General features: G+C 52.4%; 1 protein-coding gene and 13 non-coding genes across 14 annotated transcripts in view; 7 read left to right on the top strand and 7 right to left on the bottom strand.

The window, feature by feature from the left end:
* LOC142821620 (zinc finger protein RFP-like) overlaps nucleotides 1-25,768 on the top strand; it is a 244,336-nt gene that overhangs the window by 108,268 nt on the left and 110,300 nt on the right. The gene's annotated exons all lie outside the window — the stretch shown is intronic.
* On the top strand, nucleotides 1,546-1,618 carry TRNAV-AAC (transfer RNA valine (anticodon AAC)). Its single transcript has one exon. It is a non-coding gene; the product is annotated as a tRNA-Val (tRNA).
* On the bottom strand, nucleotides 1,840-1,929 carry TRNAY-GUA (transfer RNA tyrosine (anticodon GUA)). Its single transcript is given in 2 exon segments — nucleotides 1,840-1,875; nucleotides 1,893-1,929. It is a non-coding gene; the product is annotated as a tRNA-Tyr (tRNA).
* On the bottom strand, nucleotides 3,070-3,151 carry TRNAS-GCU (transfer RNA serine (anticodon GCU)). The gene has a single exon. It is a non-coding gene; the product is annotated as a tRNA-Ser (tRNA).
* On the top strand, nucleotides 6,713-6,786 carry TRNAT-UGU (transfer RNA threonine (anticodon UGU)). The gene has a single exon. It is a non-coding gene; the product is annotated as a tRNA-Thr (tRNA).
* On the bottom strand, nucleotides 7,563-7,667 carry TRNAR-UCU (transfer RNA arginine (anticodon UCU)). Its single transcript has 2 exons — nucleotides 7,631-7,667; nucleotides 7,563-7,598 (listed from the first exon to the last, which is right to left on the bottom strand). It is a non-coding gene; the product is annotated as a tRNA-Arg (tRNA).
* Nucleotides 10,088-10,160, top strand: TRNAA-CGC (transfer RNA alanine (anticodon CGC)). The gene has a single exon. It is a non-coding gene; the product is annotated as a tRNA-Ala (tRNA).
* Nucleotides 11,263-11,336, top strand: TRNAM-CAU (transfer RNA methionine (anticodon CAU)). The gene has a single exon. It is a non-coding gene; the product is annotated as a tRNA-Met (tRNA).
* Nucleotides 12,335-12,407, top strand: TRNAV-AAC (transfer RNA valine (anticodon AAC)). The gene has a single exon. It is a non-coding gene; the product is annotated as a tRNA-Val (tRNA).
* TRNAL-UAA (transfer RNA leucine (anticodon UAA)) lies at nucleotides 13,964-14,072 on the bottom strand. The gene is made up of 2 exons: nucleotides 14,035-14,072; nucleotides 13,964-14,009 (listed from the first exon to the last, which is right to left on the bottom strand). It is a non-coding gene; the product is annotated as a tRNA-Leu (tRNA).
* TRNAF-GAA (transfer RNA phenylalanine (anticodon GAA)) lies at nucleotides 14,708-14,780 on the top strand. Its single transcript has one exon. It is a non-coding gene; the product is annotated as a tRNA-Phe (tRNA).
* TRNAQ-CUG (transfer RNA glutamine (anticodon CUG)) lies at nucleotides 19,753-19,824 on the bottom strand. Its single transcript has one exon. It is a non-coding gene; the product is annotated as a tRNA-Gln (tRNA).
* On the bottom strand, nucleotides 22,251-22,323 carry TRNAK-CUU (transfer RNA lysine (anticodon CUU)). Its single transcript has one exon. It is a non-coding gene; the product is annotated as a tRNA-Lys (tRNA).
* TRNAQ-CUG (transfer RNA glutamine (anticodon CUG)) lies at nucleotides 23,186-23,257 on the bottom strand. Its single transcript has one exon. It is a non-coding gene; the product is annotated as a tRNA-Gln (tRNA).

Below are 25,768 nucleotides of genomic sequence, written 5' to 3'. Positions count from 1 at the left end.
CTTTTTCCTGCCAGTCCTTCCTGAGCAAGCTCTACCCTTCTGTGCCAATATTCCAATAAAGTGTATTATCCCACCACGTCCCTGTGATACCAACTTCCTGCTTATTACCCATAGTCCTGTGTGTCTGTACCAGCATCTAAGACACAGATTAGATTTTGCTTCCCAGTGGTCCCTTGTCCCTCCTTTATCTCTGCGGTTACAGCCCCTGCTCTCTGGCCCATCTCCCAGGTGTCCATGTTGTTCACTTACCTGTGGGCTTTGGGCACCTGCCCCCATCAAACCTAGTTTAAAGCCTCCTCACTAGGTTAGCCAGTCTGCACCCAAATACTCTTCCCTTCCTCAACAAATGAACCCCGTCCCTGCTGAGCAGCCCTTCCTGCAACAGCATCCCATGGGCAAGGAAGCCAAAGCCCCCTGCCCATGGAGCTGTAGCTTTCTGTGCCCAGGGAGCCAGACACCGCTTGGGCTTGATGGCTGTGGGGAGTGGGGAACGGCTGCACTTTGGGAGTCAAAAGTGTTGTGTGGAAACATAAAGAGTCATTTTAAAAAGCCTTTGGAGGAGGGCACTATGGCTCAGTTGGCTAAAGCACCTGCCTCATAAATGAAAGATCCTGGGTTCAAGTCCCTGTGTTGCCTTTCTAGGACACAGAAGAGGCCTCCCCTGGCCACCCATGGAATTGCTGGTTCCGGAAAAGGCTGAGTGGGGAGGGTGTTGGGAAGAAGGAAACCACAAGCTTAGAGCAGGTGCAGAGGCTGCTGTGACTGGCACTGGCAAGGCAGGGCTCTGACTGCACTTACTGAGACAGGAAAGCCAGCCCTGCACATCCTTGTGATTTCCTGAGGAGCTCAGAGCCTGAGGGTGAAACCTCTGCAGCCATGGAGAGTCAGGGTCTGTGGGCATCAGGAGCTTCTCACCTCTTCTGGTTTCTTTCTTCTCCACTCAGCCTTTTTCCTGAACCAGCAGTTCCATGGGTGGCCAGGGGAGGCCTCTTCTGTGTCCCAGAAGGGCATCAGTAAATGTGAGCAAAGGCTGAACCCAGGTGCTGTTGTTTATTTGGTAAGTGCTTTAGCCAGCTAAGCCACGGTGCCCTACTCAGACCCACCTCTAAACTGTTCTACTCTATGGTCCCAGACAACACCACTGTCTCGCAAATTTTGGCCATTCCCCATTTCCCTCCTGCCTTCCCACCCTGGCTGTGTCTGGCTCCCTGGGCACAGAAGGCTACAGCTCAGTGGGCAGAGGCTGTAACATGCACCTCTCCGTCAGCCGCTGGGACTCTAGAGTCGCCTTTGAGGTTTTGCAGGGTTGGGGGAGGGTGAAATGCAACAAACTTTGATTATCTGGCTTGTAAACCCCTTGGTCTCAGGGTCTAGGTTGGAGTTCCCAGGTGGGGGCCCGGCCTCCTTCAGTTTGGTCCCTTCCCGAGGGCACAAAATAGACAACAGAGAATTCCTTTGCCCCGCAGCAATCTCTGTTGGCCAAAGGGTTAGCAACCGAATATTTGCTCAAGCGTAAGTGCAGTAGCAGAAAACTTTTGTATGTGTGTTTCTGTGGTGTAGTGGTTATCACATTTGCCTAACATGCAAAAGGTCCCTGGTTCAAAGCCAGGCAGAACCACTGGGTCTTCTCTTATTGTGGTTCCTCTGGGTGCCCACAAGGCAGTTCCAGGGCAGAACTTTTGTGTTTGTGGATATAACCTGCGCAGCCCAAGAAATGTGATTGGCAGCTCCTCCCCACAATCTTTTTGTCAATTGCAGCGGAGGGCTCTGAAGACATGGACCCAAGGCAACCACCTTGGTTACCTTCTGCTAAGGCCAGGCCGGAGGGAAAACAATCGCTCCTTCAAGCCGGAGTTGAACCAGCGACCTAAGGATCACTTGTCAAACACACACTACAGTCCTCCGCTCTGCCAGCTGAGCTATCGAAGGGAGCCTGATTGACGATGGCTTGTCTAGGTTGTCATTTCTACAAGTCTCGGGGCACGTGCTCCCCCAAGTAGGTGGCATTGCTGATGAGGGGCAGAGAAGCACAGGGGCTGTCACAGGTACTTCACATGCAGACGGACCCCTTGAGTGAAACCTGAGCTAGATCCATCCATGTCACAGGAAAAGGAAGAAAGTTGGGTTCTTCTCATGTGTCTTCTTTGTTCCAGAGTCTCTAGGGCTGCGGTCGGGGCAGGTCCACAAAAAAACAAACCACTTCTCACGTGTCTCCTCACGTGTCTTCAGCAGGGGAGGCGGGAGCAGAAAGTGGGAAGGGCGGGCAGGGGAAGGGTGTGTGTGCGGTGGTGGTGAGGGAGGCACAGAGGGGAAATACAGAAGGCCCTTGTGGGGGCACCCAGGGGAGAGTCTCACAGGTGTCCTTGTCTGGAACTCTCCCTCAGGGCCTCTCAGATGCACAAACCCCCGGAAGGGCCTGCTGGATGGCAGCCGTGTGCTGCTGCTGAAGGGCCTTTTGCGGAAAAGGGATGCAGATTAGACACAGCGCAATTGCAAATGAAGCGGGGATTTAAATCTCCCCTGCTTCCTTTGCATGAACATGGCTGCTGCTTTTTTTCCAGCTCAGGGCTTTGCCAGGAAAAAGCGCCAGTCTAGACGGGATCTTTTGGAAAATAAAACCTTTTCCAAAAGATCCCTTATTCCTAGCAATGTGGCCCCCTGAGCAGCCTCTGATGTTCCCTGCTTGAGCCCCAGAACCAGCCCTGAGTGAGGGGGCAGAGGGAGAGCAGCTCACACATGCCAAGGGGCTGGCCAGGGGCAGGACATGAGCCTGCAAGGCAGCAGTGACATCACAAGGAACTTTTGCAGAACCTCAGCTCATTGGCTGGGAGGCAGTGACCTCACAGAGGGACCATGGCAACAGCCAGGTGGGACAGGCTGCAGGGCTGGGGCATCTCAGAGACCCCCATGGCCTGGCTGCCTGGAATCTCCTTTGTGAGGTTTCCCCCTGAGGGCAGCATTTGGGAGTGTCTCTGTGGAGATTTCCCCTGGCTGTAGTGGGAGGGGGGTGGGGCAGGCAGGGCTGCCACTAAACCTCTGGGAGAGGCAAGAGAGAAGACTACTAACACCCGATGAGGATGGGATTTGAACCCATGCATGCAGAGCACAATGGATTAGCAGTCCATCGCCTTAACCACTCGGCCACCTCATCTGAGCTGCTGGGGCTTGTTTCAAATCACCTGAAGTCAGCACTTCAGGGAACCTTTCTCCCACTTGCTGACTGGCCAAGGACACCCAGGGCGGGAAGGTTTTGGCTTTTCACAATGTTCCCTGGGCTGTTGTACAAAGCTCAGTGCTGGTAACAAACCCAAACAGCCCCTGGCTACACCTACCCCGCAGGCTTCTTGCGCAAAATCTGTTTTGTGCAAAATGTCTTGCCCAACAGTGTGTCCACACTGCCATGTGCTGTTGCACAAGAGAAGTGCTTTTCTGCAAGCGCGCCTATGGCAGTGTGGACGCTTTCCTGCGCAGGAAAGCTCTGATGGCCATTTTAGATACATGGCTTTCTTGAGCAAGAAACCCCTGTTGCCCATCCACACTGCCACCTTGTTGACGAGTTCTTGCACAAGAGGGCTTATTCCTTGTGGGGAGAGCAATAACTTCTGTGCAAGAAGCCCTGTTGTCTGATGCTGCACTATAAATTTACTTGCGCAAGAACGTCCCTGCAGTGTAGACACTCTGCAAGTTTTTACCCAAGAGCAGTTGCTCTTGTGCAAAAAGCCTGCAGTGTAGATGTAGCCCTGCTGTATAGACACAGCCTGAGAGAGACAAGTAAAGGAAGTGGCCAGAGCCTCCCCCCAGCAGGCTGGCCCTCAACAGGACGGGCACGTCTACACAGCACCCTCACTTCGAAGTGAGCTGTGCAGTGTGAGCGGCTGCCCGGGACCCCAGGGGAAGGTCTGTGGGGAGTTTCCAAGGCAACAACAACTACAAAGTTTCATAATCTACACTCATGTGACTGTGTGTCAAGTTGCTGAATTGGAGGGAAGCAGCCAGATCGCTGCTGCACCCCTAGGTGGGGGTGTTGGCCCCAGAAATTGGTATAGGGGGGAGCCATGTGGGGATTGAATGGGAGATTATTGTTTGTTGATCTTATGTACGCTATTTATGTGAGTGTATAATGTCTATGTGTGTAGGTAGGAATCTGTAATCTGTGTGGAAGCTGAATATTTCTCTGAATGTGGTTGAGCATTGCTATGGACAGGCTGAGTAGTGGAGCCCTGTGGAACAATGGCCCTTGATGGCCCAAAGACACACCTAAAGCAGGAGGGCGGAGACCCAAGAGCTGCCAGCAGAGAGAGGCTGAGGACCAGGTGACCGGCTGAGACCAGAAGAGGCCATGTGGTCGAGGCCATTTTTGTTCTCAGCTCAGCACTTCATCCCAGAGGCAGCACTGCAGGGATTGAAGAGACCGGAAGACCTGTGGACCCATCCTGATCGTAGGATGTGCAATAAGAACTTTTAAACCAGCAGCTGCAACATCTGTGCTAGAGCCTGCATTGAGAACTGGGAGATTCGGTGCATGTAACGTACTGTACTTTAATAACCTTACTCTCAGGCTTTTCTTTCTTGTAACAATAAACCTTTAGATATAGATTCTAAAGGATTGGCCCAGCGTGATTTGTGGGTAAGGTCCAGAGGGTAAATTGACCAGGGATCTGTGGCTGGTTTCTTGGAACCGGACAGAACTTGTTCGGGGTAGGTGGGATTGGGTGCTAGGACCCCCCAGCTGTGTATAGACCCGGGGCCATCTGGGGCACGGATATTGCTGGGGTGTCGGAGGGGTTTTGCTCGTGAGGCTTCAGGCAGGCAGCTGAAACGCTCTGTGGCACTGGTTTGTGGCCTGTGTGGAAAGGTCACCAGTCGGGGGCTGTAAGTAGCCCCGGATTCGAGCAATTTGCCCTGAGCGGACGCCCTCAGATGTGCCCAGACACAGCCCGGTCCGTCACATCCTGGCTCCCAGCCACACGCCTTGCAACAAAGACCAACGGTCCCTGCACAAAGTGCATTGTGGGAATAAGAGTTGGGGCAGCAGGAAAGGGGCCAACCCCTGAGCCCCATCGAGCAGGTGGGAGAAGATGGGAGAGAATCCTGCTACCTCTCATGTGCAAAGCGAGCACTAACCCACGTGCAACTCATCTCTCGTGCTCTGGCCTCCAGCAGCTTTGTGCCCCATTAGGGTGGGTTATTTCAGAGACCAGAGAGGAAGAGGGAGGGGTCTCTGGATGTGTGGAGCCCCCCGGCTCTGCCTGTGAAAAGAAAGAACAAGGGCTCAGCAGAAACTTCAATTCCACTTTGTGCGTCTTGACTTTTTCAATCTAAGGACTTTGAAGAAGCACTTCAAATATCTGCTCCAGTGGTGCAATGGGTCAGTGCACAGTACTTATAAGGCAGTACTTGTAGGAGACATGCTGAGGTTGTGAGTTGAAACCTCACCTGGAGCACTCACTTTGAGTCCCTGCTGGGTTGTCCCCTTGCAGTGGTTCCCAAAATTTTCGGCATCTCTCCCCCCCGCTTTTTGATTTGTGAAAACGCTCATGCCCCCCCTGGAATTTCTTCACACCCTCTCTCCTCCCCGCTCCCCCCGGCTGTCCCCAGAGCCCAGCGCCCGGGAGTCTGGTCAGCAAGTGAGACTCGCCCGTCAGTCCAAGCTGCTTTCTCCCCGGCTGCCGTTCCTGCCTGTCCTGTGCCAGCGCCGCACGCAGGCCAGTGGGGCAGAATGGGGGGTGTCAGTGGGGCCCTGCTCTCAGTCCGTCCCTCACAGGCCCTGTGGGCTGCTGGAGGGCTGAGCCCGTCGCCCAGGCCTGGCGCGGGGATGGAACATGGGGCACGTTTCCCCCTGTGAGCGTGTGCGGGGGCAGGAGGGAGACACACGGGCCCGGCTGAAGGTTTTGTGCTGGGGCTGGAGGCTTGAGCCCGAGCTGTCGGCCTCAGCGGGACTTGCTCCTCCTCCCTCTCCTGCCTTGCTGCCTCCTTTGGCCAGCAGCGCTCAGGGGCAGCCGGGAGAGCCGGCGCCAAGGGCAGAGGAGGCCGAGGCACAAGCCCCTCAGAGGGGACAGGCCTGAGGCCTCTGGCTTGCCCAGGCTCACGCCAAGGGGCTTTCTGTGGTGCTGGGCGGGGGAGGGAGGCCAGGCCCAGGCCGGTGGGAGAAGGGGCAGCGCCTGCCAGGGCAGCAAGGGGAGCTGCAGGGAGCGAGACGCGGCGTTTCTGCCTGGATCACTCAAGGGTCCTTCTGCAGGTGAAGCGCCTGTGACACCCCTGTGCTGCTGGGTTCCTCTGCCCCTCCCCTGGGAGGCCGTCCCCTTCGGGGGGCTCTTGCCCTGACACTCGTCCAAGGGCAAACTGGGCACAGCAGCCTGCCCCAGGCACCTTCCATAGCTCAGCTGGCAGAGCAGAGGCCTGTAGCGGGTGCTCGGCAAGTGTCCTTAGGTGGCTGATTTGACTCCAGCTGAAAGGAGAGATTCTTCTCCCTCCCCCTGGCTGCAGGCCCGGCCTTAGGACCAGGCGGCTGCCTTGGGTCTGTCCCTTTGGGGCCTGGGGCTACAATTGACAGAAAGGTTTTGGGTACCAGCTGCCAATCAAATGTCTTGGGCTGCACAGGCCTTGAGTCATGGCAAGAGCTGGAGGGGAACGGGGAACGGCTGCACTTTGGGATGGGAAGGGGGTGTCTGGAACCATAAAGTAGAACAGTTTTAAGGTTGTTTACAAGGAGGGCACCATGGCTTAGTTGGCTAAAGCACTTGCCTTGTAAGCAGGGGATCCTGGGTTCAACTCCCGGTGGTGCCTTGTTGCCAGGTCAATGGGTCTTTTCTTCCCACCATTCTTCAGCATGTAGCTGGAGTTGTTTTTACCTTCAGTTGAGCTTGGTGGTGCCCTCACACTGGGAGTAGGATAGTAGCAAAGAGCAGGAGGTGCCCTAGGGGTTTGATTTAGTGAGGCTTAGCTAGACTTGCTAAATCAAGCTCTGGAAGATGGATTGCAGCAGCAATCTCCACCTGAGTGAAGACATGGCCTAATGGTGCAATTAGTTAGATGCCGACACTAACAGCCACACTGCTGGTAACTCACAGAGGCTACATCTACACTAAGGCTGTGTCTAGACTGCATCCCTTTTCTGTAAAAGGGATGCAAATTAGACACATCGCAATTGCTAATGATGCGGGGATTTAAATACCCCTCGCTTCATTTGCATAAAAATGGCTTCCGCTTTTTTCCATCTTGGAGCTTTGCTGGATCTTTCAGAAAATAAACCCTTAAAATAAGGATTAAGGGATCTTTTGGAAAAGGTTTTATTTTCCGAAAGATCCGTGTCTAGACTGGTGCTTTTTTCCAGCAAAGCTCCAAGCCTGCGTGTTGCACAGCACTGGTAGGAGACATGGAGGGTCTATTGGCACCTGCAGCCTCTCAGAACAACCCCCATCCCGACCCCCAAGTCCTAGCCCTTCCCTCCACCCTTAATGGGGTCTGCAGGGAATTGCCTGGATGCCAGCCCACCCCAGTGTCAGCCTAAGGATTGACTGGTCTGTAAAAGCTGCACCCTGGAAATGAGGAAGCAGCTAAAGTGACTCTGGTGGGACTTGAACCCACAACCTTTGAATGTCTAGCTGGGCTCACATTAACCAATGAAGCTTAGAAGTCCAACGTGCTTTCCATTGCACCACAGAGCCAGATGGACTGTTGCTGTTGATATCTCCACTCTCTGCTATGCAGCATGGCAATTGCTGGGGGAAAAGAAAGGGGAGCCAGGTCTGTCTCTTTTGGGAGAGCAGGTAGGAAGAGGGAGGAGCCACTAAGCCCCCAGCAGTGAAAACTAGGAACCAGGACAAAGCTGCAGTTGAAGACCATGGGCATCAATCCCACTACTTTTCACACACAAAGTAAGGGGTTTCCCATTTGAGCTAACTCCCCTGCATGGGAACACGTCCCCTGCCCCACCCATCTTCTTCTAGACCCCACAAGGTCTCTGTGGCAGCCTGAGGCTCCTTTCTGAAAGGGCCACTTGTGGGACTGACACCCGTGGGCCGGCTAGCTCGGAGGTTTAGGGGACGTGGTGCTCAAATCACACGGACGCATCTTAAGAGCAAGCCCCTTATTTCAAACCATAACGGGCTCGCTATTCCGACGTCCCTGCAAACCTCATGGCGCGAGGAGTGAGGGGCATTTCGGAATAGCGATTTATTTGGAACTAAGTGCTGTGCAGCCAGCGCCAAATTACAAAATAAGCTATTTCAAAAGTGACTTGAAATGAGCTACCCAATTGCATCACTTATTCTGAGCTATGGGACACACCCCTAGTGAGTTAGAGCCCAGCTCTGCCCCAATTCTCTGCTCCACCCACCCACATACTGACTCCCTCGCTGCCATGGGGCTGTTTGCATTGGCCTCTTCTCTCTGTAGCCAGGCTTCAGCCAGGACTGAGACTCAGGCAGGAGAATGTGACCCGGCTCCCTGCACCTGGGCCCTGAATTTCTCATCCCTTCAGACACACTTGCTAGTGGAGGAATAAATCACAGTCACATGAGTGTAGATTATGAAACTTTGTTGTTGCCTTGGAAACTCCCCACAGACCTTCCCCTGGGGTCCCGGGCAGCCGCTCACATTGCACAGCTCACTTCGAGGTGAGGGTGCCGTGTAGACGCACCCAGCCTATTGAGGACCAGCCTGCTGAGGGGAGGCTCTGGCCACTTCCTTTCCTTGCCTGTCTCAGACTCTGTCTACATTCCAGGGCTACATCTACACTGCAGGCTTTTTGTTGTTCTTGCGCAAAAACTTGCAGAGCGTCTACACTGCAGGCACGTTCTTGCACATGTAAATGTATAGTACAGCATCAGAAAACAGGGCTTCTTGCACAAGAGTTATTCCTCTCCCCACGAGAAATAAGGCCCCTTGCCCAATAACTCATCCACAAAGAGGCAGTGTGGACGGGCAACAGGGGTTTCTTGCTCAAGAAAGCCCGATGGTTAAAATGCCCATCAGAGCTTTCCTGCGCAGGAGAACGGCCACACTGCCATGGGCGCTCTTACAGAAAAGCACTTCTCTTGTGCAACAGCACATGGGAGTGTGGACACACTGTTGTGCAAGAACTTTTGCACAAAACAGTTCTTGAGCAAGAAGTCTGCAGGGTAGGTGTAGCCAGCCCCTCTCTCCAGGGAACTGCAGCCCCTCGGGCCAGGCAGCTCCTCCCAGCATTCAGGAGGCACCAGGCCGAGAAGAAACCGTCTGACACGGTGCTGCCAGGGAGGGGCCTCACTGCTAGTCACTGTTCCTGTTCCAGGAGCAGAGCAAGTTTTGCCCTGGGCACCGATATTGAGGGCGTGTGCCCCTGTTTGTGTGTGAACCCCCATGGCACCCATTGGCACCTGCTGGGGGGTGGAAGGTCCCCTGGTGCCATAGCTCCTCCTGAGGAAGGGGTGGAGGGACCCCTGGTCCAGTATTTCCTGCTATGGAGAAGTAGAGGTAGCCCATTCCCTATAGCTCCTGCCAGGAGGGACCCTGACCCCTTATCTCCAGATGCGGTTTCAGTTTTTCCCTGGCGGATGCTCCAGACAGGAGGGATGCCAGCGCACTGGCCCAGCCCAGGCCGGCAGTGATGGTTTTATACACAGCAGGGAAATTCCCCGGCTTCTCCCCCTCACAGAGCTGCTGCCTCTCCGGGAGGCGGATGAACTGCAGGTGCGGGACAGCTCCCTGCCAGCAGGGACAGCAGCCAAGGCACCAAATATCGCTGGGTCTGCAGCCAGTGTTGGGAACCGGGCAGGGAACAGGAGGCTTTTGTGTCACACACGTCTCAGGTAGGATGGACCCTCACTGAGCCCAGACTGTGACTGGTCCTAGCCAGGAATGTGTCTGGGGCTAGTTTGTGACACTCTAAGGCCGTGTCTACACTGGGCGTAAGAGCGACGCTGCCGCGGTCGATGTTCCGGGCTCTAGGGAAGACCGGCTGATTGGAACTGAGCTGTGCAGAGTCTTGCAAAGGGAACCACAACTTCTCTGGGTATTTGCTGAGTTTTAGATTTAGGGTTTATCAGAAGGGACATTGTGGGCTCTGGAACAAGGTGGGTGGGGCAGGAAAAGCTACTTACAGGCAGGGGAATTAGCTCAAGTGGTAGAGCGCTCGCTTCGCATGCGAGAGGCAGTGGGATCGATACCCACATTCTCCAGCGATAGATATTTGCTGCTTCCTCTTTTCCACAGGCAGAGCCAGCCAGGGTCTAAGTGCTTCCAGGGGCTCCTTCCCTCTTCCATAAGGCAAGGGGCTGGTTTCCGCAGGGCAGGGGGTGTCATGTTTGCCTCACTGGGAGCAGTTCCCTGGCTAAAATCAGGCAGGCAAAGTCCAGCCTGTAACACCCAGCAGAGGGGATTCACCTGCCTGGGGAGGGTGGGAACGTGGGAACAGACCAGCACTTGGGAGCTTGGCTGCCAGCTGTTTAGCACATCTGGATACAGAAGAATCCCAAGACTTGGTTCTGCCAGGCTCATTTCCCCTCTTCTGTTTCTTTTCAGCTCCCTGCAAACTGCCTCCCAGCTGTGGGTGAGGCTGAGTGTGTGTGAAACCAGCTGCGCTTTGGATGATTTTGTTAATTGTTTAAAAAGCCTCAGGCACCTCTTCTGCCTGGGGAGGTGTCTGTAATAGATGCCTAGTGTGACATCACCCTGGGGTTTTACCCCTTTAACCTCACCCAGAGACTCCTGAGAAGTCTGTCTGCTGTGTCCAACTCTTCCTCAGGCCAAGTGTTTGCATGTTTCATATCGAAGGAAACTCCTCCTCCCTTTTTCCCTGCCAGTCCTTCCCGAGCAAGCTGAACCCTTCTGTGCCAAAATTCCAATAAAGTGTATTATCCCACCACGTCCCTGTGATACCAACTTCTTCCTGCTCATTACCCATCGTTTCCATGTGTCTATACGAGCATCTAAGACACAGATTAGATTTTGCTTCCCAGTGGTCCCGCGTCCCTCCTTTATCTCTGCGGTTACAGCCCCTGCTCTCTCCCATTTCTGGTCCGTCTCCCAGGTGTCCATGTTGTTCACTTACGTGTGGGCTTTGGGCACCTGCCCCCATCAAACCTAGTTTAAAGCCTCCTCACTAGGTTAACCAGTCTGCACCCAAATACTCTTCCCTTCCTTGACAGGTGAACCCGAACCCTGCTGAGCAGCCAAAGCCTGAACTCCATGGCTGGAGGGAAGTGGGGAATGGCTGCACTTTGGGAGTCAAAAGTGTTGTCTGGAAACATAAAGAGCCATTTTAAAGAGACTTTGGAGGAGGGCACCATGGCTTAGCTGGCTAAAGCACTTGCCTCATAAACAGGAGATCCTGGGTTCAATTCCCAGTGGTGCCTTGTTGGAACCTTTGCTTACATTTTCCTAGGTCCTTCTGGGACACAGAAGAGGCCTCCCCTGGAACTTCTGGTTTAGGAAAGGCTGACTGGGGAGGGATGTTGCGAAGAAGGAAACAACAAGCCTGGAGCCAGTGCAGGGGCTGCTGTGACTGGCAATAACAGGGCTCTCACTGCAATTACTGGGACAGGAGAGTCCGCACCACACACACTTGTGAATGCGTGAAGGAGTCAGGGCCTAGAGAGCCTGAGGGTGCAACCTCTGCAGCTCCTGCAGCCATGGAGAGTCAGGGTCTGTGGGCATCAGGAGCATCTCACTTGAGGGGGAGAAACCTCTTGGGACTTGTGGTTTCCTTCTTCCCAACACACCTCCCCAATCAGCCTTTTCCTGAACCAGCAGTTCCATGGGTGGCCAGAGGAGACCTCTTCTGTGTCCCAGAAGGGCATAAGTAAATGTGAGCAAAAGCTGCAACAAGGCACCAATGGTAACTGAACCCAGGTGCTGTTGTTTAGTAGGCAAGTGCTTTAGCCAGCTAAGCCACGGTGCCCTACTCAGACCCACCTCTAAACTGTTCTACTGTATGGTCCCAGACAACACCATTGTCTCGCAAAGTTCGTCCATTCCCCATTTCCCTCCTGCCTTCCCACCCTGGCGGTGTCTGGCTCCCTGGGCACAGAAGGCTACAGCTCAGTGGGCAGAGGCTCTGACATGCACATCTCCCCCAGCCGCTGGGACTGTGGAGTTGCCTTTGAGGTTCTGCAGGGTTGCGGGAGGGCAAAATGAAGCAAACTTTGATTCTCTGGCTTGTAAACCCCTTGGTCTCAGGGTTTAGGTTGGAGTCCCCAGGTGGGGGCCCGGCCTCCTTCAGTTTGGTCCCTTCCTGAGGGCACAAAATTGACATCAAAGAATTCATTTTCCCCGCAGCAATCTCTGCTGGCCAAAGGGTTAGCAACCGAATATTTGCCCAAGTTTAAGTGCATCAGAAAATACTGTTCAGTGTGTTTCTGTGGTGTAGGGGTTATCACATTTGCCTAACACGCAAAAGGTCCCTGGTTCAAAGCCAGGCAGAAACACAGCATCTTCTATTATGGCACTTCCCCTGGGTGCCCACAAGGCAGTTCTAAGGCCTGCCTCCTGGTGCAGGGATGGGTGGCCTGTGTGCTGGCTTTCAGGAGCATGTGGGAGACAGCTCAGCAGGTTAGGCTGAGATAGGAGGATGCAGGGCTGGGGCTGAGACTTCTCAGCAGTGCTTTACCTGGGACCAGGTCATTGCAGCCACACAGTCCAGGACCCACCCTGGAAGTGCCACTGCTGTGCACCTTCAGGGCAGTGTGGCTGTGGCCTTTGGTGCAAGTGGACACAAAGCCACATAATGTCCTGCCTCATGCCCAGACCCCAGCCACCCTGTTCCCCTTGCTTTCTTCCCCCCCAGCTCACCCAGAACCCCCAGATTCCTTTGACACCCTCCCTTCTTCCTGCTCCCCCACCCTGATCCTTCATCCACGTTCCTTCTGCACCCTGTCTCCTGGCCACACACGGCTCCTTGGCGCTTCTCAAGCCAGGCCCTGCAAGGAGCCACCAGGGCAGGAACCAGCCCTTGGAGCTTGGCTTGCACCCGATCTGGTAGTTTCCCACCACATCTCACCTGGGAAGAGGTGACTTGTTCTCCTTCCTTCTGATCTTACGTCTCCGTTCCCTTCAAAGGTCTCTGCTGCTCGGGACCCGCCTCCTCAGGGCGCTGCCCCTCTGCCACTGGGCTGGGAGTGGGAGACTCCACAGTCTCTGCACTTGGGCTGAGAAGTCTCACTGGGACTCGTCTGTGGATGGCGTTAGTCAGCCCGATGGCCAGCCGGATCCATTCCGTAGCGCTGCCCGAGAGGGAGCTTTACAAGCGCCCAGTGTCCATTGGTATTTTCTGGGGCTCTGTGTAGGGGACTGGGCTTGGCCATCTTTTCCACAGGAAATGCCTCTTCTTTGGAACAGCAGCTCCCAGGAGTTCATGGAACTTCTTCTTCTCAGCTTGGGAAAGGGACGACTAAGGGGTGATGGGAAAGATATTTGTGCTGTGAAAACAGCAGGGCCCCCAGGGAAACTGGTAAATAATCCCAGTGTCCAGGCCTGATGTTACCTGCCCCCACACAATTCACACAGCAAACCTGGCTTCCAGAGCACAGGGGGAGTCTGTGGGCTCATTGCTGGGCTGTGGGGTGAAGCAGGAAACCAGCCTCCTCCTGTGGGGCCTGTGAGTGTTGCTGAATCTGGGCCCCTGCACCTGGGGAAAGGCAAACAAAAGGTCTGGGGGCCACACAGAGACCCCGCTGGGCTGAGCAGGAAGTGGCTGGGACTTTGCTTTGTCTTTGCCTGTGGGCTTGTCTGTCTGCAGCCTGGAAACCTCCTGGCTCCTCAGACCACTGGTCTGGATGGTGCGTTACAGATGTCGGAATAATGGAATTGCTGTGTAGACACTCACATTGTTATTGCAGTGTAATGGCCGTTATGCCCAAGGAACGCTGCTGTGTAGATGCAGCCTAGGAGAAATGCTGAGCAAGGGCTCCTGCAATGTCAGGAGAGATGGGGAAATGAGGTCACCTCTCTAGACATAAAAGAGATGATATAAGAAAAGAGGACGTGTCAGGAGTGGGATTTGAACCCACATCTCCATTTGGAGACCAGAACACCCAACTAAGGGTAAAACAGGTCTTTAAGTCTGGTGCCTTAGACCACTCGGCCATCCTGACACCTATGCAGGCACCTCCAATGGCAGTTTTCTTACATGTGTGAGTTGCTCGGGGAGGCGGCGGGAGCACCTCTCTTTCCCCACCTAATAGCCGCTCTACAGTCCCATTTCCATCTCTCTAATGATAGGACAAGGGGCCGGGTTTCAGGATTTTTTGCGCAAGAACCTCCCAGTGTAGACCTAGCCCTGCAGTCAGAGTTCGAAGGCTGTAGCAAGTAACCAGGAATGACATCCCTTGTTTCAGTATTTTTTCTCCTATAAAATTATCAAGCTATATTTAGCTAAGCTGTTTGTGAGTAACTGGCGGGTACCACAGTAGCCCACATCCGCACAAGCGCAAACGACCTCACTAGTGGTGCACATTATGAAACTCACTCCACCCATGGATGGAAAGTCTCAGAGGGAGCATGACCCCCCCACCCATCTTCTTCCCTGCATTGGCAGCCACAGTCCCTTTCAGCCACTAGAACACCCCGGGAAGAGAGGCAGGAATGGGGCCAAGTGCAAGTCAGAGTGAGGGGGCAGGCAAAACTCAACTTGCCGTGCAGGTCCACTGGCAGCAGCATCTCGCTTGAATATTGGTGCAGAGAGAACATGCCTGAGAGAAGCCTGGGCCTCAGACAGTTTGAAGCAGTTGCCAAAGTAGCTCAGTTGGGAGAGCGTTAGACTGAAGTTCTAAAGGTCCCTGGTTCAATCCCAGGCTTTGGCAGAAGCCTTAATCAATAGGGCTTGGCATCTTTGGCAGGCTAATATCTGCATTCAGAGGCTGTGAATGATGTAATAAACATGATGATATTTCAGGGTTAGAAATGGGAGAGGGGATTTTGTGTCACTTCAGAGATGGTTGCCATAGTATAACAGGGCTCTTGGCTTCAGCTGCTCCCAGCCTTGCTTCTCTGTTTTGAATTCCATGCCCCCAGGAAGGAACATTAACAGAGCCTGCCTGGGACTAATTGTGAGGCTTCCCCATACTGAGGACGTGCTATTTCTATTTTCTTAGAGTGGATGTTGTTAGGTCAATTTAAGCAATTTCAAAATAATTTCCAAGTATAGACATGCCATTATAGTCCCGGTCTTCACAACATCCTCTGGTAAGGAGTTCCACAGATAGGCTGTGTCCAGACTCAGGGGTTTTTTCGAAAAAAGTAGCCTTTTTTCGAAAAAAACTTCACCTGAGTCTAGACTGCAGCTGCGTTCTTTCGAAGTTAAATCGAAAGAAAGCGGCTTTTCTTTCGACGGCGGTAAACCTCATTTCACGAGGAAGAACGCCTTTTTTCGAAAGTGCTCTTTCGAAAAAAGGCATTCTTGAAAGCAAACAGGGCTTTTTAGAAAGAGAGTATCCAGACTCACTTGCTGCTTTCTTTCGAAAAAGCGGCTTGCTTTTTCGAAAGTTCCGCATGCAGTCTAGACGCTCTCTTTCGAAAGAGGCTTTTTCGAAAGTATCTTTCGAAAAAGCTTCTTTTGAAAGAGGCTTGCAGTCTAGACATAGCCATAGACTGTGCGTTGTGTGAAGAAATACTTCCTTTTGTTTGTTTTCAACCTGCTAATATCATGGCGCATCCTTAGTTCTTCTATTATGGGTAGAAGAAAAATCCCTTTCCTTATTTACAGTCTCAACAACTGCCATGATTTATAGACCTCTATTTTATTTCCACTTTGTCTCCATCTTTCTAAGATGAAAAGTCCCAATCTCTCCTCATGTGGCAGCTGATCCAACCCTTTCATCATTTTTGTTGTGCTTGTCTGAAATTTCTAATGCAAAGATATGGTTCTTTTTTTTTCAGAGGGAGAGGGGGATAAGGCAACCACATTTCCAGTCAGTGCTCAAGTTGTGGGCACAGCATGGATTTACAGAGATGTAATATGATAGTCACTGTCTTATTGTCAAGGCCTTTTAAAATAATTTCTAACATCCCATTTGTGGCTGCATATGGAGTGGATGTTTTCAGAGATCTCTCCGGCTGTGACTTGTTGTAGGCAGATTTGTTTCCATTTAGTATGTGTGTAACTAATTGTTTATACTAATTATAAGGATTAATTGCCAGACTCAGAGCTCACAGCAATTTTCCATGAAAAGTTGCTTTCCCCTCCCCATCATGGGGCTGGAAAAAGAGCTAGTAACAGAATAGTTATCCAAGTTTAAACGCTTTCGTGGCTTTCTGTGGTGTAGTAGGTATGATGTTTGCTTAACATGCAAAAAGTCCCCGGTTCACAGCCAGGCAGAAACAGATGGTCTGCTTTCATTGCAGCTCCTCTTGGTGCCCAGGAAAGTTCAGGTCTTGGTGCCCAGGAAAGTTCAGGTCTTGCTGCCCATCCTGAGGCTAGGTATGGGGCCACCTCTTCCTGCTGCCTCCTTGTGAGACTGGCCCAAGGAGGAATAGGACAGAGAATGGAAGCCAAGCTGAGGGAGGCAAACCAGAGGCTCTGGGACTCAGTGGTTGAGGAGAACCCTCCCTCTTGTTCTACCAAATCCTGTGGGGGTGGGGCTGGCTGTGGGGAGGCAGAGGCCTGGGTTTGTCCCAGGGATGCTTCTTGCAGTCCAGGAGAAGAAGGGGGCTCTGGGTGGAAGGAAAACAAGCAAAGCTGGTCCCAGTGGGTATGAGCTGAGGCTCCAGTTCAGCATAATTGAGTCACTGAGCTGAGGAAGTGCTGTTGGGTGGAGGTCCCATGGTGTAAGGAGCAGCGCTTGGGCCTGGGAGTCCTGCAAGCTGAGTCCAAATCTCAGTGGGACCTGCTAGTGTTTGGCTGCAAAACCCTCCCACTTCCACTGCTTCGCCTTCCTTCCCCTTAGGTTCATGAGAGACAATTTCTTACCTAACGCTGGGACTAAGTCTAGACTGGCATGATTGGCATGATTTTCCGGAGATGCTTTTAATGGAAAAGTTTTTCGTTAAAAGCATTTGCGGAAAAGAGCGTCTAGATTGGCACGGATGCTTTTCCGCAAAAGCACTTTTTGCGGAAAAGCATCCGTGGCCAATCTAGACGCGGTTTTCCGCAAAAAAGCCCCGATCACCATTTTCGCCATCGGGGCTTTTTTGCGCAAAACAAATCTCAACTGTCTACACTGGCCCTTTTGCGCAAAAGTTTTTCGCAAAAGGGACTTTTGCCTGAACAGGAGCAGCATAGTATTTCCTCAAGAAGCACTGATTTCTTACAGTAGGGAGTCAGAGCTTCTGCAGAAATTCAAGCAGCCAGTGTAGACAGCTGGCAAGTTTTTCCAGAAAAGTGGCTGATTTTCCGGAAAAACTGGCCAGTCTAGACACACCCATTAAGTCTCCCTCTGTGCCTTGTGCTGGGGAGCCTGACCCCTGCAGGGAACCTTGGGGTAGCCACTGCTACAGCAGGAATTTGGGCATCAGGTCACCCCACTGGGGACAATGGAGGGAAGAGAAGAGTTTTCCCTGCTATTGGGGGAAGCTGGCCAGGCCAAGGCCCTTTCAGCCACTGGGTCTGTGCAGGCTGGAGCCTCCTCCTACCAGCTCTCTGGCCTGAGTCCTGCAAACACCTGAGCCTTTTGCCTGCTTCTGCTTCCCTGTCCATAGCAGGAGGCAAAATGAGGGCAAGTCAACAAAACAAACACCCCAGTGGCCAACATGGGACTTGAACCCATGACCTTGGCATTATTAGCACCATGCTCTAACCAACTGAGCTAGCCAGCAAACGAAAGTACAGTTCACAAGTGGCCCTTTCAAGAAATGCACTTCACACAGCTGCAGCGATGTCTCTGCAGCTGCCAAGGGCTCTTCTCTGCCAGGGCCACTAGTGACTCACTGTGATGTGGGCTGGCTAGTCCAGCTGGTTTGAGGTTCGGTCACGGTGGCTGCAGTCAACATGGTGCACTGAGACCCAGGGCAAAGAGGCAGCCGGATTCTCTTGCTGCCAGCATCTTGCCTCCCAGCTACTTCCCTGTCAGCAGCAGCCACAGCCCCTTTCGGCCACTGGATCAGCGCGGGAAGGGAGGCGGGAATGGGGCCATGCCATTCCACTCACAGCGCACTACATCATATCCTGCACGTGCAGGCTGCCTGCACACAGCATCCCAGCCTGCACATGCTAGCAGCTGGCCGCTGAGCATAGGGAGTGGCTCCGGCAGCGGTGAGGGATTCATGTGTGGTGGCAGCTCACATTTTCCTAGGACCTCCTGGGACACAGAAGAGGCCTCCCCTGGCCACCCATGGAACTGCTGGTTCAGGAAAAGCCAACTGAGCCTTGGTGCCCTCCTCAGGGAGTTTGGTGAAACTGTTCTACTCTATGGTCCTAGACAACACCTTTGACTCCCAAAGTGCAGCCAATCCCCATTTCCCTCCCGCCCTGGCGGTGTCTGGCTCCCTGGGCACAGAAGGCTACAGATCAGCGGGCAGAGGCTCTGAAATGCACATCCCCCCCAGCCGCTGGGGCTGTAGAATTTACCTTTGAGGTTTGGCATAGTTTGGGGGAGGGAGAAGTGCAGAAAACATTGATCATCTGGCTTGTAAATCCCTTGGTCCTAGGGTTTCGGTTGGAGTCCCCAGGAGGGGACCCGGCCTTCTTCAATTTGCTGGAAGGAGGTGAAGCTACAGAAGCTGACGGGGACAATCAGTGGGCGGAGGGTTATTTTTTCCTCCTCCCTGAGCTGATGTGGCTAGAACTGAGGAGAAGAAAATCCTCTTCCCTTCTCTCTCTTTGCTTCTACTAAAGCTGGACCCCAGGACTAGACTTTTTCTTTCTAAAACTCTGGTGAAAACTGAGAGCCAATTGCTTGTAGACTGAGAAAGTGAGTTAAAGAAAGGAACTGCCCAGCACAGGGCTTGAACCCATGACCCAGAGATTAAAAGTCTCAGGCTGTACCAACTGAGCTAGCCAGGCTCTGTACAAAAAGTTTCCTAATATCCCATCCCAGCATAACAGCAGCCAAGAGTTCTCCACTGCCTGACTCAAGGCTCTTTCTTGCCCATAATGTGGGGTTCTGGTCTGTGGAGAGGTTTGAACTCGAACCCCACTCCCGACACACCCACTTCTTTCCCCACAAGGAACGGCCCCATTTCCATCTCTCCAGGGACAGGAGAAGGGCTCTGGCCTGTTCTCTGCAAAATGCTCAGCCTGTTTCATTTTCTGCAGGAACGAGTGGGATCCATGCGCCCTGTTCCCCAGTGAGAGGTGTGTGTCCTCTTCCCCCCTTTCCACAGACACAGCAGCCAGGGGGTTGTGCACCTGCAGTGGCCCCTTCCTACTTGACCTCCCACAAAGCCGGGGTGAAAAATTCCTAGACCCCAGCCCTCCTGCCAGGGCAGAGGTAGCAGGATTCACTCCCATCTTCTCCTGCCTGGGCCCTGGTACTGAGGGGCCGGCCCCTTTCCTGCTGCCCCAACTCTTATTCCCACAATGCACTTTGTGCAGGGGCCATTGGTCTTTGTGCCAAGGTGCATGGCTGGGAGCCAGGACTCAGGACCCTTCCCCCAATTCCTCCTCTGACCCACTCACACTGTCCGGCTGCCTCCAGCACGGGCTGAGCTCAGGGGTCAGGTGGGTGACCTGTCCTGCAGCTGTGATGGCATCAGGCCCTTCCCGCCCGCTTGCTCCGTCTGGAGATGGAGCTTCAGTGGCCTCAGACACCCAGCAAGAGGAACAAAATTTTCTCCAGTGAACCTCAGGGTATAGAAGCCAAAGCACCTGAACCTTGTAACAACCAGCTCAGTCTTAGTAGGTCCCACTGAGATTTGAACTCAGATTGCAGGATTCAGAGTCCTGAGTGCTGCCCCTTACACCATGGGACCTGTGGTGTGAAAGTGCAGTGGGCACCTCTGACTCTCAGCTCTCAGGCTGGCCTCTGCTCTCCTGGCTCCCTCCAGCTACTTCATCTCCCAGGACTCCCTGTGAGAAATGTGTCATTTTCACCCCTGGGAGCAGCTCAGCCAGGCAAAGGGGCTGCCTGGGGCAGGACATTAGCCCTGGAGGGCAGGGGTGGGTGTGGCAGTGACATCACAAGGGCCTTTTGCAGCCCCTCAGCTTATTGGCTAAAGGAGGTTGGGAGGTGGTGACCTCACAGAGAGTCCATGACAGTGGCCTGGTGGGACAGGCTGCAGGGCAGGGGCCATCTCAGAGCCCCCCCATGGCTTTGCTACAGGGAGTCTCCTTGAGAGTTGCCTTGAGGCCTTTTCGGAGCCTTCTCCTTTCCCACGACTAACTGACCTAGATGACAGATGTCACTGTGGAGAAGGGTTAGGGTTAAGTGCCTCCACAAAAACCTCAGTAAATGCAGCAGGGGAATTAGCTCAAGTGGTAGAGTGCTTGCTTAGCATGCGAGAGGCAGTGTGATCGATGCCCACATTCTCCAACTGCAGCTCAGCTCTTATCCATTATTTTCACTGTCAGGGGCTCAGTGGCCCCCTCCCTCTTCCTACCTGATCTCCGAAAAGAGACGGACCTGGCTCCCCTTTCTTTGCCACCAGCAATTGCCATGCTGCAAAGCAGAGAGTGGAGATATCAGGATCTGTGGTGCAGTGGAAAGCATGTTGGACTTTTAAGCTGCAACAAAATACAGGACTATGTAGCACTTTAAAGACTAACAAGATGGTTTATTAGATGATGAGCTTTCGTGGGCCAGACCCACTTCCTCAGATCAAATAGTGGAAGAAAATTGTCACCACCATATATATCAAAGGATACAAAAAAAAAACGAACACATATGAAAAGGACAAATCCAATTTCAGAACAGAACGGGGATGCGGGGGGGAAGGTAAATGTCTGTGAGCTAATGATATTAGAGGTGATAATTGGGGAAGCTATCTTTGTAATGGGTAAGATAACTAGAATCTTTGTTAGGACCCCGCCGTAAAGTGTCGAATTTTAGCATGAATAACAGTTCAGAGGATTCCCTTTAAAGTGCAGTTTTAAAAGGTTTTTGAAGCAGGAGACAGGTAATTAAGACATTGAGATAATGTCCTTTCTGGTTGAGATGGCAAGAAACTGGTTTTTTTCTGTATTTTGTTTCAGCTACCCTAGACTAACATGGCTACTTTTCTATCACTCTTTTAAGCTGCAGTGATTCATGTGAGCCCAGCTAGACATTCAAAGATTGTGGGTTCAAGTCCCATGAGCCTCACTTTAGCTGCTTTCTCATTTCCAGGGCGCAGCTTTTACAGAACAGGCAATCCTTAGGGTGAAACTGGGGTGGGCTTGAGTCCAGACAGTTCCCAGCAGACCCCAGTGAGGATGGAGGGAAGGGCTGGTTCTTGTGGCTGGGGCTGGGCGTTGTTCTGAAAGGCTTCAGGTGCCATTAGATCGTTTTATCCCTCCCTGTCTCCTACCAGTGCTGAGCAACACTCAGGCTATGTCTGCCCTACACTGCTCTTCTGGGAAAAGCTACGCAAACTTCAAAACCCAATTAGTGCAGCTTTTTCTTCTGCTTTTTTTTTTTTTTTTTGGAAGAGGCTTTTCGGACATTTGGCCTGTTACACTGGGCAAGTCACACAAGGGAGGCAGCAGGCAGAGCCGGCCCAATGCACCAGCCACCCAGGGCAGGGGAGGCCAAGGCACAAGCAGCTGCCTGGCCTAATTTATCTGGCTTCCCCAGGTTGGCACCCAGGGGAATTATCAGCTGAGGTTACCCCCCCCCGCGTCACATGAGCATTGGGCTCATCAACAAGCTGGTCAGCAGCAGCTGCAGTTACCTGGGCACCGCAATAAGAAAAGACCCTGTGTTTCTGCCTGGCTTTGAACCAGGGACCTTTCGCGTGTGAGGCAAACGTGATAACCACTACACCACAGAAACATATTTCAAGGAGTGGAACTTGGCTGACTGTTCTGTTCCTGCCTCTTTCTAACACCCTGCTCTGCAGGGAAGGGGGATGCTCCTTGTGAACACTCCACCTCTTGTTCTCAGGGAAGCACCTAATTTCCTCACAAGCACCTTGAGATTTGTAGCTCAAAGCTGGAGCTGCTGTGGCAGGAGGTGAAGCTACAGAAGCTGACAGGGGACAATCAGCAGGCGGAGGGTTATTTTTTATCCCCCCTGAGCTGATGTGGCTAGAACTGAGGAGAAGAAAATCCTCTTCCCTTCTCCTCAGAAGATGGAAATTGCAGTTGGTTCTCTGGTTCTACTAAACCTGGACCCCAGGACTAGACGTTTTCTTTCTAAAACCCTGGAGAAACCTGAGAGCTAATTGCTCCCAGGTTGAGAATGTGAGTTAAGGAAGGGCACCGCCCAGCATGTGGCTTGAACCCATGACCCTGAGATTAAGAGTCTCATGCTCTACCAACTGAGCTAGCCAAGCTGCAGGTAAAAAGTTTCCTAATATCCCATCTCAGAGTAATAGGAGCCAAGTGTTCTCCACTGCCTGACTCAAGGCTCTTTCTTGCCCCTAATGTGGGGTTCTGCTCTGTGGAGAGGTTTGAACTCGAATCCCGCTCCCGACACACCCACTTCTTTCCCCACAAGGAACGGCCACATTTCCATCTTTCCAGGGACAGGAGAAGGGCTCTGGCCTGTTCTCTGCAAAATGCTCAACCTGTTTCATTTTCTGCAGGAACGAGTGGGATCCATGCGCCCTGTTCCCCAGTGAGAGGTGTGTGTCCTCTTCCCCACTTTCCACAGACACAGCAGGCCAGGGGACTATGAGCCTCCAGAGGCCCCTTCCTATTTGGCCTCCCACAAAGCTGGGGTGAAAAGTTGCTAGACTCCAGCCCTCCAGGGCCAAGCCATGGCAGAGGTAGCAGGATTCACTCCCATCTTCTCCTGCCCTTGCCCTGGTACTGAGGGGCCGGCCCCTTTCCTGCTACCACAACTCTTATTCCCACAATGCACTTTGTGCAGGGGCCATTGGTCTTTCTGCCAAGGTGCGTGGCTGGGAGCCAGGACTCAGGAACCTTCCCCAAATATACAACCCTCCCCCCCCCCCCCCAAACCCTCTGTTTAGCTCTCTTACTGTCTGGTTGCCTCCCAGCATGGGCTGAGCAGGTGACCTGCCCTACAGCTGGGAGAGCATCAGGCACCTGACCACAAGTCTGATCAGTCTGGGGACCAAGCTCCATTGGGCCTCAGACACCCAGCACAGGAGTAAAACTGCCCCTGGGGAACCTCAGGACAAGGAATGTAAAACCCACAGAGCACAAGGAGCTCACAGCAACCAGCCCAGCAGGTCCCACTGAGACTTGAACTCAGATTGCAGGATTCAGAGTCCTGAGTGCTGCCCCTTACACCATGGGACCTACATATACAGCTTCTGCTGGGGACCTGTGACATTCAGGTTTCAGGCTGGCCTCTGCTCTCCTGGCTTCCCACCAAGGCTATGTCTACACTCGCGGCTTCTTGTGCGAATAATATGCAAATGAGGCTAAGCATGGAATCTCACTGACCCTCATTTGCATATCTAATGAGCCACCATTTTTTTCAGAAGAGGCTTTTGGGCAAGAATGAGTTACATCTATTACTTTTCAGGAAGAACGGCATTGCGTAAGAGGTTTTTCTTGCACAAGAAGGGGCAGTGTAGACGCTCTTTGTTGCGCAAGGGCCTCTTCGGAAAAAAATGGTGGCTCATTAGGTATGCAAATGAGGGTCAGCGAGATTCCATGCTTAGCCTCATTTGCATATTACTCGTGCAAGAAGCCGCATGTGTAGACATAGCCCAACAGTTTCATCTCTCAGGACTCTCTGGCTACATCTCCACGGCACATTTATTTTGGAATAAGCTATTCTTGAACAGTGATTTCAAAATAGCACGTCTACACTGCAGGGAAACTTCAGAATGAGTCCGAGTCAGGCTCCGCTAATGTAGACGAGTTATCTCGATTTAGAGCCCTGGTAGAAATAACTTAGACTGGGCCTAGGGAGGGGCCATTTTGAAATAGCGGAAGTGGAGCATCTCCACACACATTATTCTGAAATAGCTATTTGGGAACAGGCGTTATTCTTTGTAGAATTAGGTTTACAGAAGTTGGAATAAGCCATCTATTATTTCAGATTATTTCACATTAACGGAATTGCTGCACAGACTTTGGCATTGTTATTCTAAATGGCCATTATTCCAAAATAACTTTTCTGTGTAGACAGAACCTCTGTCCTGCCCCAGCTGTGCTGCGTTCAGGACAAATTCCTCGTTAGTGTCCATCTCAGTCTGGGGTCAGTGAGAGTCCATCCCACCTGAGATGTGTGTTACACAAAAGCCTCGTGTTCCCTGTGTAGAAGCTATTTTATGTTTAGCTAGAAGCCATCTTGTATATCAGAAACCATTTCAGCTTTTCTCTCAAGCACGTAGACCAGAGTGAACTTTGGGTGTGTCTAGACTACTGAGTTTTGTCGACAAAAGTGGACTTTTGTCGACTAAACTATACCAGCGTCTACACTACCGCTGAGTTCTGTCGACATAATGTCGACAGAACTCAGCAGTTTTGCCGACGCTGGTATACCTCATTTTACGAGGCATAACACCTTCTGTCGACAGAGTTCTGTCGACAGAAGGTGTTATTGCCTGTAGGGTTGCGTCTAGACTACAGGGTTCTGTCAACAAAGCAGCTTGCTTTGTCGACAGAACTCAATGTGTCTGCATGCTCTATGTCGACAGAAGTTTTGTCGACAGTATCTGTCGACAAAGCTTCTTTCGACAAAACCCTGTAGTCTAGACGTACCCTTTCTGTCACCCCGTGAGAAGAGGCCTACAGGATGGGCTATTGGTATGTGTTAATTGGGCTGGTTGGGACAGGAGATGTACTCCCTCGTACCTGTCCGCCATCTTGTTGATAAAGCTATGTTTTTTTCCAAATTTAATTGAGGATTTCTGTGATTGGATGCCCTGACGTCAGACTGTTTGGCTAAGGGTATAAAGATACTAGGATTGATTGTATTAGCAGCCTTACTGGGCCCGGCTCTGCTGTGACCACGTTTGGCTTATGCTGTGCTTTATTAATTAATAAAGCTGTTTGTTAGCTGCCTAAACACAGAGGAGCGTGTTTTTGCTTCGACACCTGACTAGTGCACAATACGGGCTGCAGGTATTTGTTTTGTGTGGGGGTGTAGCTCAGTGGCGGAGTGTTCGACTGTAGATCAAGTGGTTCTTGGTTCAAATTCAAGTGCCCCCTTAGGAAATCTTCCTTTAATAGAAACATTTACCTCTCCATTTCTATTGCCTCCTGGATTTCTGTTGTATGTGGACTCTTTAAAAGAATACAAACCGTTAATGTTTTCTGGCACCAATACACAAAAACCAGGCAAACCTGTTCCTCAGCTGGAACCAGCTCAAACCCGCTGTGTGTCTGGTTTGCGTTTCCAGCAATTCAACAAGGGTGTGATGTAGATGCCCATTGGCACGTCCTTGGTCTCTAAGGGCTGGGCTGTGCAGAAGAACAAGAACCACACCCAGCTGGGGAGGACGGGCTGCCGTCAACCTTCTGGAGTTCGATTTAGTGAGTCCAACTAAGACCAGAGAGAACCTGACTAGGGGCCAGAAATCTGCTCTTGCTGCCTTTGGCTTCCTGCTGTGAGGACATGGCCAAGCTCAACTGAAGGAAGCTGCCTCCAGCTACATAAGGGGGAATGGTGGGAAGAGCAGACACATTGGCCAGGCACCACTGGGGGCTGCCTCCCTCACCTCCCCCGGACTTGGCAGGTGCCTGGGCCAGCTTAGCCATGGGGCCGCTCTCTGGGACAGCGAACACGGACACAAGGCAGGATTCTCTCATTCTAGGGCCATTTGTTGATTTTTAAGCTTTCACAGCTACAGTCTA

Source organism: Pelodiscus sinensis, chromosome 19 (genome assembly GCF_052426305.1).
Source record: "Pelodiscus sinensis isolate ZL-2025 chromosome 19, ASM5242630v1, whole genome shotgun sequence".
In the NCBI taxonomy this organism is placed as follows: Eukaryota; Metazoa; Chordata; order Testudines; family Trionychidae; genus Pelodiscus; species Pelodiscus sinensis.
This window is presented reverse-complemented; position numbering and strand designations above follow the sequence as displayed.